Raw genomic sequence first — 15574 nt, 5'->3', positions numbered from 1 at the left:
GACTGGCTACAGATGTTAACTGGGGCAAAACTTCCTCAGCAAGAAAAAACAAAAAGAAACCCTGTACCCTTTAGATATTACCCCTCTCTCTCTCCACCCCACTCCCATTCCTAAGCAACCATTAATCTGCCTTCTGTCTCTATAAATTTCCCTATTCTGGATATTTCATATAAATGGATTTACTTAATATGTGCTCTTTTGTTACTGGCTTCTTTCACTAAGCACAATGTTTCGAAGGTTCATCCATGTTGTAGCACAAGTCAGTAATTCATTCCTTTCTAGGCTGAATAATATTTAATTGTATGAACATACACTTTATTTATCCATTCATCAGTTGATGTATATGTGGGTTATTTCCACCATTTGGCTGTTATGAGTAATGCTGCTAATTCACATGTAAAGTGCATCCCCTACAGACAGTATCTGGCTGGATCTTGTTTTTGCATATCCAGTCTGACAATCTTTGCATTTTGATTTGATTATTTAATCCATTCACATTTAATGTTATTATTGATATAGTTGGATTTACACCTGCCATTTTACTTTTGTTTTCTATGTGTCTCATGTCTTTTTTGTTCCTTTATTTCTCCTTTACTGCTTTCTTTTGTATTAAGTGAATATTTTCTAAAGAGGCATTTAAATTTATTTAATGATTTTTTTACTATATATATATATATATATATATGTATATATATATGGGATTTTTTTTAGTGATTGCTCTAGGGCTTACCATAAACATCTTAAATTAGAGAATCAGCTTTAGCTTTATACTTGCTTGATTCCAGTGAGATATAGAAGCATATAACTCCTATATAACTCTAGTCTCTTTCTCTCCCTTTTGTGGTATTATTGTTATGTCTATTAATGTTATATATTACATCAATTAATATTACAAACCCAATAACACATTGTTAAATCCAATACAGCTTTGTTCCTCTCCACCTCCTTTGTGCTGTTATTGACAAACATATTACATTTTTATATGTTATAGGCCCAATAATACATTATATACATATGTTATACAATTGTTTTTTATATCAGTTAGGAGAAGAAAGGAGAAACATATGCTGTTATCCTATTTTTCATAATTTCATAATTACCTTTACTGGTGCTCTGTGTTTGTTTGTGTGGATTGAAATGACCAGTTAGAGTCACTTGTTTTCAGCCTGAAGAACTTCCTTTAGTACTTCTTGTAAGGCAGGTCTAAGCAACAAATTCTCTCAGTTTTGTTTATCTGGGAGTATCTTTAACTTTCATTTTTGAAAGATAGCCTAGCTGGTTATAGGATTCTTGGTTGACAGTTTTTTCTTTGAGCATTTTGAGTGTTACCCTGCTGCCTTCTATCCCACATTATTTCTACCAAGAAGTCAGCTGTTAAAATTACTGGGATTACCGGCCGTTTTTCACTTGCTGCTTTCAAGATTTTCTCCTTGTCTTTGACTTTTAGAATTTTTTTCTATAATATGTTTGTTTGTGTTTCTCTTTGCATTCAACTAACTTGGTATTCACTGAGCTTTCAGGATGTTCAGTTAGTATTTTTTAAATAAATTTGGGAAGATTTCAGCCATTATTTTTCAAATTTTTTTTCTGCCCCTTTCCATCTTTCCTCTCCTTCTGGTACTCTTATTATACATACATTAGTGTGCTTAGTGGTGTGCCACATTTCTCAGACACTCTCTTTATTTTTCTTTATTTTTTTTTCCTCTGTTCTTTTTCTCTTCTGTTAGTCTATCTTAAGGTTCACAAATTCTTTATTCTTCCATTTCAGATCTACTGTTAAGCTCTTCTAGTGAATTATTAAGTTCTGTCCTTATATTTTTCTACCTCAGAATTTCCATGTGGTTCATATTTATAATTTTTATATTTTTATAAATATTCTCTATTTGATGCAACACTGTAAACACACCTTCCTTTATTTCTTTTATCCAGATTTCTTTTAGTTCATTGAACATATTTACCATGTCTACTTTGAAGTCTTTGTTAAATTTTCCTTGTCAAATTTTCTTGGTTTTTTTTGATTACCTCATTTTTTGTTGTAAACTGGACATTTTAGATAAAATATTGTAGCAAATATGGATAACATTACCCCATCTTCTTGTTTCTTCTTATTATTATTTGTTTATTTCTTTAGTGACTGGCTAGATTACTTTAATCAAATCTATTTCTGTCCTCACTGTGTAATGTTAATATTTTGTTTGATAGATTTAGCCACATTGTTTTCTTCCTTCATTTTAATTATTACAGCATTCCATTGTATAACACCATTATTGCAAACTGTGGTGCAACTAACATTTTTGAACATATTTCCTTATAATCAACATTAAAGTCTCTTAAGATATATAGCTAAGATCAGAATTTTGGGGTTTTACAAAATATAAATACAAATAATACCAAATTGCTTTTCAAAACATTTAAATCAATTTTCCCTTTTATCAGTAGTGATGTTACTTCTCATTGTACCATGTTCTCACCATCAGTTGATATCTTCAGATTTGCAACTCTCATGTGTATGAACTAATAATTCATTGTGGTTTTAATATTCATTTGCCTCATTTCTAGTAAGGCTGAACATATTTTCATATGTTTATTGACCATTTATGTTTCCTCTTTCACGCACCACATAATTTTTTATTGCTTAGTATATTATCTGTACTGGAAAACATTTAATGCACACTTGAAAAGAATGCATATTTTGCTCTTGTTGGGGTATGTTCCACATATGTTAGGTCATGTTCATTGATAGTGTTGTTCAAATGTTCTATATCCTTCCTGCATTTCTGTATTATTATTATATCAATTGCTGAAAACAGAGTGTTGAAATATTATCCAACTTTGCATTTCTGACAATTTTTGACTAGGTTTTGTTCTAGAATGTAGTTATTTGGAATGAGATTTCTTCTTTTGGGACTTTCTTTTAAGCTTTGTTAGGTCAGGTGTAGGACATCCTTAATCTATAGCTAATTTAACTCCACTTCTGAGGTAAAACTCTCCTGAGGACTTACCTGATATCTTGTTTACCAGGAATTGTTTTTACTGTGATGGATGGGAACACAAACTATTCCTAAGCCTGTATGTGCTTGAGGATGGTCTACTCCTTTCTGGCCATCCTTTGCATTAGCTGGATAGTTTCCTCACTGTAGCAAGATGGCCATCAGCCAAAGACTCAAGAGGATCCCTCTGCAATTTCCCGGAACTCTCCCTTTCTATGTAACTCCTCTTTCTCTGGTATTTTACCCTACAATTTCTAGCCACCTTGTCCTGCCCTACTCCAAACATTGTCTCCTCAATTCATTGAGAGCACTTGGCTCTCTTTGGATTTCCACTCTTTGCATGACACCCTGGAAACACTCTGCACAGTGAGATGAGACATTCACAGCATTCATCTCATTTATTTTCCTGTTGTCCAATGTCTGAGAAGCATTGTATCATATCTTTTCCATTTCTTTTGCTTGTTAAGATGGGAGGGTAAATCTGGTCCCTGTTATTCCATTATGACAAGAAGTAAAAGTCTCTTTAAGTATCTCAAATTCTGAAATATACATGGAAAAGTAAGAATTATCAGACATCTAGGGAAAGTTTACAACCTGAAAGAGAGATACAAAGAGAAAAGAAAATAAAGAAAAGACCTAGGAGTAAACAAAATTAATTCAGAGAAAAAAACTTCAAAAAAACAAGAGTATAAATCAATATCTTTTGAATAATAAAAGAATATAATGCCTATATAAAACATCTAAGAAAAAGGAACAATGTTCAAATTTAAAATATGATAATAACCATATTTTTAAATTTTAGTAGGAAAGTTAGAAAATAAAATCAAGTACCTCTTTCAGAAAACATAACAGAGATAGGAAATTGAGCAAAAAGGATAAACATATTTAGAAAAATCAGTCCAGGATCCACCATGAGATCAGCAGGTTTTCCAGAAAGAAAAAAGAGAATAAGGAAAACACTCAAATATATAGTGCAAAAATCCTATTAATGAAGAGATTATCCAACTTTTATTGATACAACAAATACAAAAAGTACCACACTAATGTACGTTCTTATGAAATACCACAGTGACAGTGATAAAGAGAGGATCCAATAATTGCTAGAGAGAAAAATCTGTTTTATATAAAGGAGATATCAGAACACCACATTGTTTGATTGCAACGTTTGGTACTACAGGATAATGTGGGATCTGAGGGTATGTTTGAAAATGTTTATGAATAGGAGAATATTATATAAGTGTAAAAAGTGAGACACTTATTAACTTCAGGGAAAATAAGAGATTGCCAAAGAGAGGAAACGTAATCCTAGTACACTTCTTTCCAATCTATTAAATATTTACATATTCATAGTATTTCATTTATAGTAATTAAACTACATTATTAACTAATGTTTATATTATATATAAAATTATATACAATATTATAATTAATTATAATAATATTAGTTAATAATATTGGTTAATGATAATTATTAGTTAATAATAATTATACTACATTGGGAAGTGAGAGCTGGCATGAAAGAGATTTACATCCTTTTTCAAGCTAATGAGACATTTATTAGAGATGTTAGAAGTGATAAATCGAGGGAAAGAAATATAGTCATTTTATTTAGGTTTTGAAAAGTGGAGCAATGAAGGCTAATACCAGAAGAAACAACTAGAATTACTGCTTCTCACAGTGGTCTAGGGAAGCGCAGCGCAGGGGACATTGATTTCAAAAGAATCCTCCAGTACTAACTAATTATGTACATGGATTACTTTGATTAAAAATCAAGACATACATATTTTCAATAAAATATAAAAAATATTGACTCTGTATCCTGTGTCCTTGGGGCAGGCCTAATCCTTTTTGGAGACAGAAAGGCCTAGAGGACTGCTATTTTTGATTTTAACCTAGCCAACTCATGAAAGTTTCCTGCCTGCCATCTTGTGGTCCAGGGATTTTTTTTTTTTAAGCAATGAGGCAACTGTATCTCAGTATTCATTTTGTTTATGCTGGTCTCAAAAATACCTCTGGAAGAAAGGAAAGTCACATGTCACACCCAAGATATTCTCAAGCATGCTTTCTGTGGTTCATGCTTACTCACCACTCAACTCTCACCACCTCTACTCAACATCCCTTCCCAACTTTAATCTGGTTGCTCTCTTAAGGTGGTATTAGTCTGTATGCTGTTTCATCGCTAGTTGCTGTGCTCCTTGGTGTGAACAGGGCTCTTGTCCAGTGTAATCAAGGTTTATAGCTGAAGAGCTCACTTGGACCCTGTTCCACTTGGTCCCCTTCCAGCTATGTTCTTGGCTTACTTCACTTTGGTGGTTGAGAAATTACAGGGACCCTGACATTTATCCTTCCTTATCTTACCTGCCTTTTCATATATCTTACCGATTAAGACATGTTCTTCTGATTTAGTATCTTTTATTGCTATTAAAATAACAAAAATCCAAATACACCTAGTCACATTACTATTATAACTTTCCTTTACACAATCTCTAACCAAGCATATTTTGCAAAAGTATTGCAAAACAAAATAAAACTTACTCTTGTCCAATATTACCCATCACTAAGTAGTATGACAGAGGAATAATAATCATCAAAATATTATTACATATCATTTTATCTAATTTAAGTGCTTTCTATGGGCCCTCTCTATGTTAACTAATTCACAGGCATTCTCACAACAGCCCTGTAATGTAAGTGCTATTATTAGCTTATAGATGAGAAAATAGAGACTTGGGAATATTAAATACTTTCGAAAAGTCACAAATCAAGTCAGAGGTACAGCCAGGAGGGATAAGTTCCTGTGGAATCATACAGACAGGAAAACCTATCCTGCCTGTTAGGAAAAAAAGTTTTGGAAAAAGAGTCCTAAAAAAGATGATACCTGAATTGAGTCCTGAAGAATGAATAGAGGTTGGGAAGGTTAAGAACATGGTTAGATAAGGTGTACCCCAAAAAAGGGAACAGCAAGAGCCAACAAGTGGAGGATGAAGGGGTATGGCACCTTAGGGCAGCCCCAAAGGGATCAATATGACAAAAATATAGGCTGTGCTGATGAAAGGGTGAAGTTTTATTGGAACAGCGCTTACCTGTTTGTCATGCATTGTCTGTGGCTGCTTTAGCACTACAAAGGCAGAGCCGAGTAATTGCAACAAAGTTCATTTGGCCCACAAAGCTGAAAGTATTTCCTATCTGATCCTTTATAGAAAAAGTTTGCCAACTCCTATTTTAGAGTCAACTAAGTTGTAGAGCAATTACGAGTAAGAAAAATAATTATTCTTACCCTTATTTATTTTATTTCCAGCACTCTTTATTTCTTTGTGTAGATCCACATTTTTGTTGCGTCTCGTATTCCTGTGGCCTGAAGATCATCTTTTAAGGCTTCTTGTGGAGCAGGTCTCCTAGAAGACCACCACTCTCCACTCAGTGATGAGCTGGGTTCCTAAAACGAGTCTGGGCTCCCCCAAATGGCATTACTCAGGCTGCCTCTGGTTCGCTTCTGTTCTTATAACATAGCTCTTCAGAGTTTTCTCATGCTTTCTTTTTAAACTTTTATTAAAAAATATTTAAGCCTGCAGGAAAATTGCAAGAATACTACAATGAGCTCCCATGTAGCCTCACCTAGAGGGTAATATTATTTTTGTTAACATTATTTTGCCACATCTTTTTCTCTCCACACACACATGCACACACACACACACACACACACACACTATACATCAGCTGAAATATTTGAGAGTGCCAGACGTCATGACCTTTCACTCCAAAATAATTCAGTGTACATTTCCTCAGAAAAAGAACATTTTCTTACATGAAACATGACACAACTATTAAGTTCAGAAAATTAAACGTTAGCATGAAACTATTTCACCTATTGTCTCAATATTGTCCTTTATAGCCTATTTTTTTCTGATCAAGTATCCGATGCAGAATCATGCTTGCATTTATTTGTCATATATCTTTAATCTCTTTTAATCTGGAATGTTCTCATTCCTTCTTTGTATAACATAAGTGCCTGACATTAAGCTTTTTGACTTTAGTGTAAGTGTCTGACAGTAAGCTTTTCGTTGCCAAGGCATCCACTTCAAGGCTATTCATCTCGAATAAACATTTTGCCAGCAGTATGACACAGCTACTAGCAAAATAACCAGATAAAGAACCAGACTGCCTCCACCCATGAAGTTCCCTTTTAAGGAAGCCCTAGGTAACCCGATGACTGACAGGTTGAGTGACCCCACTTTTCCCTTCCCATACCCTAATTCCTGCTCTTATGCTTTAAATTCACTGATAGAGAGTGAACCTGCCAAACTCTAGGCATGCTACCCTCAGACCCAAATAAAGGCAGAGCCTCAGGTCCATGCTCCCTCCCTCTCTCTCTACCTGCTACCTTATTTTGTGGCTCTCAGGCTTGCGGCGTCCCCTCCAGGACCTGTGAGTAATAAATCTTATTCTTCTAAAAATTCCCTGATGGTTTTGGTGAGGTACATAAGAAGCACAAGAGCCAGTCCAGCCAGAGCATTGAGCCCGGTGGGCTGGGGAGGGGCGAACATCTGTGGGGCTTGCTACAGGGAAACGAAGGTTTAGTTAAGTGCCTTAGGCACTCCTAGCCCAAAACATTTCTGTTAATAGGCTGGGATTGACATAACACTTTGTCTTCCATAAAAGGACTTTTTATAAGAATAGACGACAGACATTATTCACAATAGCCAAGACTTGGAAGCAACCTAGGTGCCCATCAAGGGACGAATGGATAAAGAAGATGTGGTATTTATACACGATGGACTACTACTCAGCCATAAGAAATGACGAAATCCAGCCATTTGTGACAACATGGATGGACCTTGAGGGTATTATCCTGAGTGAAATAAGTCAGAGGGAGAAAGTAAAATACCATATGATCTCACTCATAAGTAGAAGATAAAAACGACAAAAAAAAAAAAACACGTAGTTTTGGAGATTGGACTGGTGGTTACCATTGGGGAAGGGGGGAGGCAGGAGGGCAAAAGGGGTGATTAGGGTCACATGTGAGGGGATGCACTATAATTAGTGTGCGGGTGGTGAACATGATGTAATGTATCCAGAATTTGAAATATGATGTACATCCAAAAAAAATAAAAATTAAAAAACATAAAATAAAATAAAAAAGAGCAAAGAAGAATATACGCCAGATATTTCGTGGAAAGTTCCTCAACTTGGATTGTCTGCTCACTTTTCATGGTTAGATTCAGATTATGACCATTCTGGCAGGAATACAATGTAAGTGATGCTGTGTCCTTCTTAGTGTATCATTTCAGGAGGCACACAATACTCATGTGCTGTGTTGTTGGTGATGTTAACTTCCATCACTTTGTTAAGATGGAGTCTGTCAGATTTTCTTTTCCTCCCCAAAGCCCCAGTACATAGTTGTATATTCTAGTTGTAAGTCCTTCCAGTTCTTCTATGTGAGCCGCTGCCACAGCATGGCTACTGACAGATGAGTGGTGTGGTTCAGCAACCAGGAACCAAACCTGGGCCACTGAAGCAGAGAACACAGAATTTTAACCACTAGGCCATTAGGGCTGGCTCTGTCAGATTTTTCCTTTACTGTATAAACATCCTTTTTCCTTTGTAACTACTAAACAATACGTGCAGGAAGATTTTTTTTTTATGAGACTAGATGTATACCCTACTTCTCAAATATATTTGTCCAATGATTTTATCCCAGCAGTGATAGTGTGCCAGTGGCCTGATTTCTCAACTTATTGCTATGCTCAGAACCGGTCAGTAAAAAGCGGCTGTAGATTCTCGGTGTCAATATGCCATACCCTCTAGGACTTTTGTTTCTCACCTTTTTAGTTTTTAGTTCTTTGTCTCCCAAGTACTATCAGACTGCAGTGGGTTTCACTTTGAATTTCAAAAATTTTTAGTTTACATTTCAGCTTCGTACACAGTCTTAAAATATAGCAAAGGTCTTTTGTGAAGAATGGTTATGTATCTGTGGACCTCAAGCCTTCAGTTTTCCCTCTCTATCCCCAAGTAACTGCTAAACCTATATTGGTTGCCCCTTCTTTTAGTGGTTGTTCTCTGTCTGGGCCAAGCCACAAACTTTAGGTCACACCAGGAACTCACAAATTCCCCCATGTGAAAAAACAGCTGCTGTTTATCTACTCACCTCTGAATGTTTTTCCTCGCTGTGTAACTTAGGCCATTTAGTTGTCATAGCTTCCATACTTCTATGATGCCTTTTCAAAAGTATTTTTTATAACTTATCTTTTTTTTCTAGCTGTGAACTATGAGTCTGTAGGGTTGCCATAACCTTTTATATCCTACCCAGAATTCCAAGAACATTCAATCCATATTTGCATCTTATCATGCCAATATCTGCATCTCTTGTTTCTATTGGCCGCTTTTCCTCTTAGCTTTTTGCATGTAATCTGTCTCCATAGCTGTCTGGTAATTTTTTGACTACAGGACAGACATTTTAAATGAAAAACTGTAGAGATAATTTGAAGTTCGAGCTGATGTTATCTTCCTCAAGAGAGGATTCAGTTTGTCTTAAGCAAACAGGCTGAAGGCAAATCACTTTAATCCAGTCAGGAACTGAACCTTTTCTAAATTGGGCCTCCTTCTTTATGAGGGTTGGTCTGTTTCTGTTTCTCTCTTAGAGTGTAGCCCTTTAGGAGTCTCATCTGAAACCCTAGATTACATGTTAGATCTTTCTCTTTGGAAAGCCTTGAAGTCTAAGTTTTATTTCCACACTCTGAAAGGACTGTTGGAAACACTGCTCGGTTTCTTGGCCTCTCAGCGGCAGTTTGCAAACTGACAAATGTCAAGTGGAAAAATTGGCTTTTCTCTGTTTCTTTCTTTTTTTTTTAAAGATTGGCACCCGAGCTAACAACTATTGCCAATCTTCTTTTTCTTTTTTATTTTTCCCTTTCTTCTTCTCAAAGCACCCCCAGTACATAGTTGTATATTCTAGTTGTGAGTGCCTCTGGTTGTCCTATGTGGGATGCGGCCTCAGCATGGCTTGATGAGCAGTGCCATGTCTGCATCCAGGCTCGGAAGCCCTGAAGCCCTGGGCCACCGAAGCAGAGCATATGGACTTAACCACTCGGCACAGGGCTGGCCCCAGCTTTTCTCTCTTTACAACTCTTTTTTCTGGTACCTTCTGAGTTCTCTATGCCTAGCTCTCCAGTGTCTTAAAACAGATTGTGTGTGTGTGTGTGTGTGTGTGTTTTACTCACTTTTATACTTATCCTCAAAGCAAAGATCGTTCTGCCATTTCTGACAGCATAAAACCCTTGCTTTTGTTTGCTTGCCTGATACACATTGAATACTTGTATGCATTTTATACATTTCTTTTAGATTTTACGTGTGTCTTATGTACATAGCACAGAGTTAGGTTTTGCTTTGTGACCCAATCTGAAAATTTCTTTCTTTTAATAAACCTTTGTCTTTTCTTTTAAATCATTTATGTTTATTAATATTAACATATATCTTGCCTTAGTTCTAACTACATTTAATGTTATGTTTTATGTTTTTATAGTTTTTAAAAAGTCTTTCAGTATGTAGTTTTTTTACTTTACTTGGTGTATATATTTGTGATTATTAAAATACTTAATTATTTTTACATTTTTATTATAGAGATTACTTTTATAACTTTATATCTTACTTTAAGCCTTGTATTTGTGTGTGTGTGTGAGTGTGTGTGAGAGAAAGATTGGCCCTGAGCTAACATCTGTTCCAATCTTCCTCTTTTTGCTTGAGGAAGATTGTTGCTGAGCTGACATCTGTGCCAATCTTCCCCTATTTTATGCAGGATGCCACCACAGCATGGCTTGACAAGCAGTGCTAGGTTTATGCCCAGAATCCAAAACTGCAAACCCTGGGCCACCGAAGCAGAGTGTGTCAACTTAAACACTATACCACTAGGCTGACCCTGTATTTTAAAACTGTGCCCATTATACCTCTATCACAATCAATATAACACTATCCTATTTCTTTTTCTTACCCTCCCCTCATTGCATCATCCAAATTTAGTCAATAATATTATCTTTCTTAGTGTTTACTTTTAAATGGTTAAATCAATTTATACTTCTGTTACTTGATTTCAGTTTGAAATGCAGTCATTTGTTTCCCAACATTTACCTGAAGTAAATTGAAAACTTGCTCTAAGCCCCACTTAAATTGTGAGGCTTATGTGTAAATTGTGAAAGCATGTCATATTTACAGTTTCATCTGTCACCTAATATCTACAGTTAACATATGTCAAGAATTTAGAACAATACCTAGTACAAAGGAAGTACTATATAATTGTTTTGCTGTATATTTTAGTTGTCAACATTTAACTACGTATAGTACTCACACAGTCCTTTTGCTGTAGTGTATTTATCTATCACATGGTGGGCTGAACTTCACCCTCTGGTAGTTTTCTCAAAAAAGCTCAAGGGAATTTTTGCATGTAAATAGTTGTATAGTTTTTTACTACTTGAAGCATAGTTTGGCTAGATTAGGTGACATTTTCTTCTATTAAATTTCTTAGATGTTATTCAGTTGAATGGCATTGATCATAGCTGTGGGGGAAATCTGGGCCAGTCTGATGCTCTCCCTACTATAGGTGATTTTCATTTCTTTCACTGCTGTATAAAGGAATTTTTTCTTTAACTTTCAAGTCCAATAATGTCTTAATATTGATCATTCTGGATCATTTTTTTCACATGCATTGTGCATTTTTAATATTTAGGCTGAAGTATTCTTTTATTTCTTAAAATAGTTATCTTGAATTATAATTGTAATCATGGATTCTCTCCCTAAATTTTAGTTTTCTTTATTAAGGGCTCCAATTATGAATGGATTGGATCTCTTTGCCTTCTATGTTTATCATGTTTTCTATAATCCTTTTTCTCTTTATTTTCCTTTCATTTATGTAGCCCCACCTCACTTCTTCTTTGTAACATACAAGTAAAATTAAAAATCTATGTCGACATAGAAAATGTTCTGTAATGTTTTAAATTTTAAACTTTGAAGTCACTGTATTTGCAGACTTATATATGAGTTGTTCTCCAGTCAAGTCTTAATGGGATAAACTCTGTACTCTCTGAGGAGTATCAGGAGAACACTACATTTGATAAATATAAACATGATATTTCATTTTAATTAAATTATGATATGTGAATGCAAGAAGTAAAATCTAAGAAAGTCTATGAATTTGTCATTTCCAATTCATGTAGTAATTTTCAGTCTCTATATAAACCTCCAGATACGTGAAACTAAGAGGAATCACCTATTGCAATTTTCTCATTTCATAGGGAAAACTTCTTGATATTCAAAGAGGTCAGATGACTCTTTCAAGACTCTACCAAAGAAAAATCTAAATTCTTATAGTTGCCTGAAGTTGGTCACAAAAAAACAACACCTGATGTTGTTTCAACATCCCTATTATGATTTTTATTTTTCCTCTGGTCTTTTAATTAGCTGAAGTTATTTGTGAAGATAAGATGAGTTCTACAAATCATATCATCTATTATTCTGAGACTTAAAAGCCCACTCCAGGTACTGATTTTCAACTTCTACTTTGAATAGACTATGAGCCAAATAAAAATGAGTTACTGGTAGGTTTAATCACTAACAGAGACAGTAACTTAACTTAGAAAAAGATATTCTGCACCAGCTTGCTTCAGGTGCCAACACAAATGTTGAAGAGAAACTCTTATGCAGAGGGTTGAAACATACTGCCACAAAGCTCCCCCCTTATGTTTAAAAGAAAAATAATAATAACTATGCTTAGCATTATTAATGCCATACACATCAGTAACTTGTTTAGTGCATGACACAAGATAGATCCATAATATATAGTCATTATTGTAAACTTACGGATTTGGAAACCAAGTCTCAGAGATGACAAGTAAATTTCTTTGGGTCAGCTAGTAAAATGCAGAGCTAAGATTTAAACCCACTTGGTTCACTCTACCCCTCTCTGAAAATTTTCTTTATATTGACCAGGAATTTTCCTCAACACATTTGTTCCAGCTATAGCTTTCAAACTAACAAAAATTAAGAATGATCTCTCTCCAGCATAACAGTTTAAAACATTTGAAGGTGGTTACCATACACCGCAATGGTCCTTCCTTCTGTAAGTTAAATATTCTCTTTCTGGTGGTTCCTCTTTCATAGGACGTGTGGCTGATCTTAAAGTCCATGCATCAATCTGATCATTCTCTCTGAACATGTTCCCATTTGTCCACGTCTCCTTCTAAAACATAATATCTAGAAATTATCAAAACACTCCAGTTGTGTTGTCAGTGCTGAGCACGAAGTAGACCATTTAGAGGTCTAACTATTAACTGGGAATAATGAGGAATTGCTGTCTCTTGGCTGAACTCAAGTACCAGAAGAGAAAAAACCTTAGAAAAAATATCTCCTTTCAGTCGGGTCATAATATTCTGCTTCTGACAGAAAGTGGTCCAAAATAACCACCACTTTTACTGAATTCAGAAGATATAAATATGTTGGTTATTCTGCAAGAAAGCACCAATGCTGAACCCAGGAAGTTCATGGGACAGTCACTATAGACTGCTGTTTCTCCTGAATTTGCAAACAAGCCTGTTACTTCTACCAGGGACAGGGGAATACCTGCTGCATGCCTCCTATATGTTAAGCACAAGCTATACTATTTAATCCTAATCACAGCCCTAAGAGTTATGGATTATTGTGCCCATTTCATGCATGCTGAACTGAGGGAGGGTGGAGCATATTAGTATTCATTTAATTACCTTCACAATAGAGATTGAAGACTTGCCAAAGTCATGCAGCTGGTAAAGTGCAGAGCCCAGATCCCACCTTAAGTCTGAGGGACTGTCCAAGAGTCCATGTGTTTTCCCACATGTCAGATGGCCTCACACAATGTGATAGGCAGTCTCTGAGATGCCCCCTAATCATTCTCTTCCTCCTGATGTTTGTGCCTTTGTGTAATTTCCTCTTCTGGGTGTGGGCTGGACCTAGTCATGCTTTTGAAATAAATAGAAATGGCAAAAGTGATGCAATGTCACTTCCAGAATTAGGTAACAAAAAGACAGTGTCTCTCATCCGGAGTACTCCTTCTCTTGCTCTTTCCCTCACTCAAGCTGAGGAAAGCCAGCTGCCCTATTGTGAGCTGCCTTGTGGAAAGGTCCACATGGCAAGGAGCTGATGTCCCAACCAAGAGCCACAAGGACTTGAGGCCAGCCAACAGCCATGTGAGTGAGCTTGAAAGAGTTCTCCCTCAGGGGAGCCTTGAAATAACTGTAGTCCTAGCCAATGCTTTGATTTTAGCCTATGAGGAGCCTGAGCTGGAGATACCCAACTAAGCTGTGTCCTGATTGCTGATTCGCTGGAATTTTGAGATAAGAAATGTTTGTTGTTTTAAGCTACTAAGTTTTGGGGTAATTTGTTATGCAGCAATAGGTAACTAATACACCATACTAAAGCAGAGAGTCTGTAGGAAAGAAGCAGAATTGCATGAAATCACCTAGACTAGTGTCTTTCATTCACCAGGTGTCGAGTGTGCTCTAAACATTGTCCCAACTTTATGCTTGTTCCACAGCTGCACCAATCACATTCCTAATGGAGTTGATGCCACTATATACAGTATATGCATTGACTTGTGCGGGTTCCAAACCTTTTTTTTCTTAAACATGGTAAAAAGCATAAACTTCTCATAATTTCCCTTGTTGCTATTGTTTACAAACATGGCTATTAAAATGGAACTGTGTCATTTTAATAACTATGGAGTTTTTGATGCCTGTTTTATAGGAGAAAAAACTGAGGCTGGATCACAAGTTTTTTGAAGGCTGTGACTTTTATTCACCAATGTATTTCTAATCTGGCTCAGATGGTAGAAATGAATGAGTACGTATATAGAACAGTATATGTTACCACCAACTTAATTGTGTTTAGGATTAAAATGAATAAATATGAACCTACAGTCCAATTGTATCTTTTCTGTTTTCCTTGCTCCTAGGAAGCAATGCTGTGAGAAATTGATACACTCAGTTTGGGCAAAAGACTCTTGTCATAAGTGTTTATGTGCCCTTGCCTCCATGAAAGGGCAGGTCTCCCCTCAGCTTTTGCATACTAATACACAGTCCTTACATAGTGCTTTTACCTCTTCTTATGGAGAATAAACAACAAAAGACTAAATTAACAATTGGCTAAATTTAGAATTTAATTAAAACAGCTACTGAGGTCAATATTTTGAGCAGGAAAATGTGTGTGCTAGTTGAAATTTCATTATTTAGAAAACTGTTCTTTGTAATGTATGAGAAATGATGTTAACAGATTATGCATGACTATTAAAAATGTATAAAAACTGGTGCCAGGCTGGTGGCACAGCAGTGAAGTTTGCACTTTCTGCTTCAGTGGCCCGCGGTTGACTGGTTTGGATCCCGTGTGTGGACCTACACACTGCTTGTCAAGCCATGCTGTGGCAGGCATCCCACATAAAAAATAGAGGAAGATGGGCATGAATTAGCTCAGGGTCATTCTTCCTCAGCAAAAAGAGGAAGATTGGTGGCAGATGTTAGCTCAGGGCTAATCTTCCTCAAAAAAAAAAAAAAAAACACATAAAAACTGGG

Source organism: Equus caballus, chromosome 10, assembly GCF_041296265.1.
Source record: "Equus caballus isolate H_3958 breed thoroughbred chromosome 10, TB-T2T, whole genome shotgun sequence".
NCBI classification, from domain to species: Eukaryota; Metazoa; Chordata; class Mammalia; order Perissodactyla; family Equidae; genus Equus; species Equus caballus.
Note: the sequence above shows the minus strand (reverse complement) of the source record.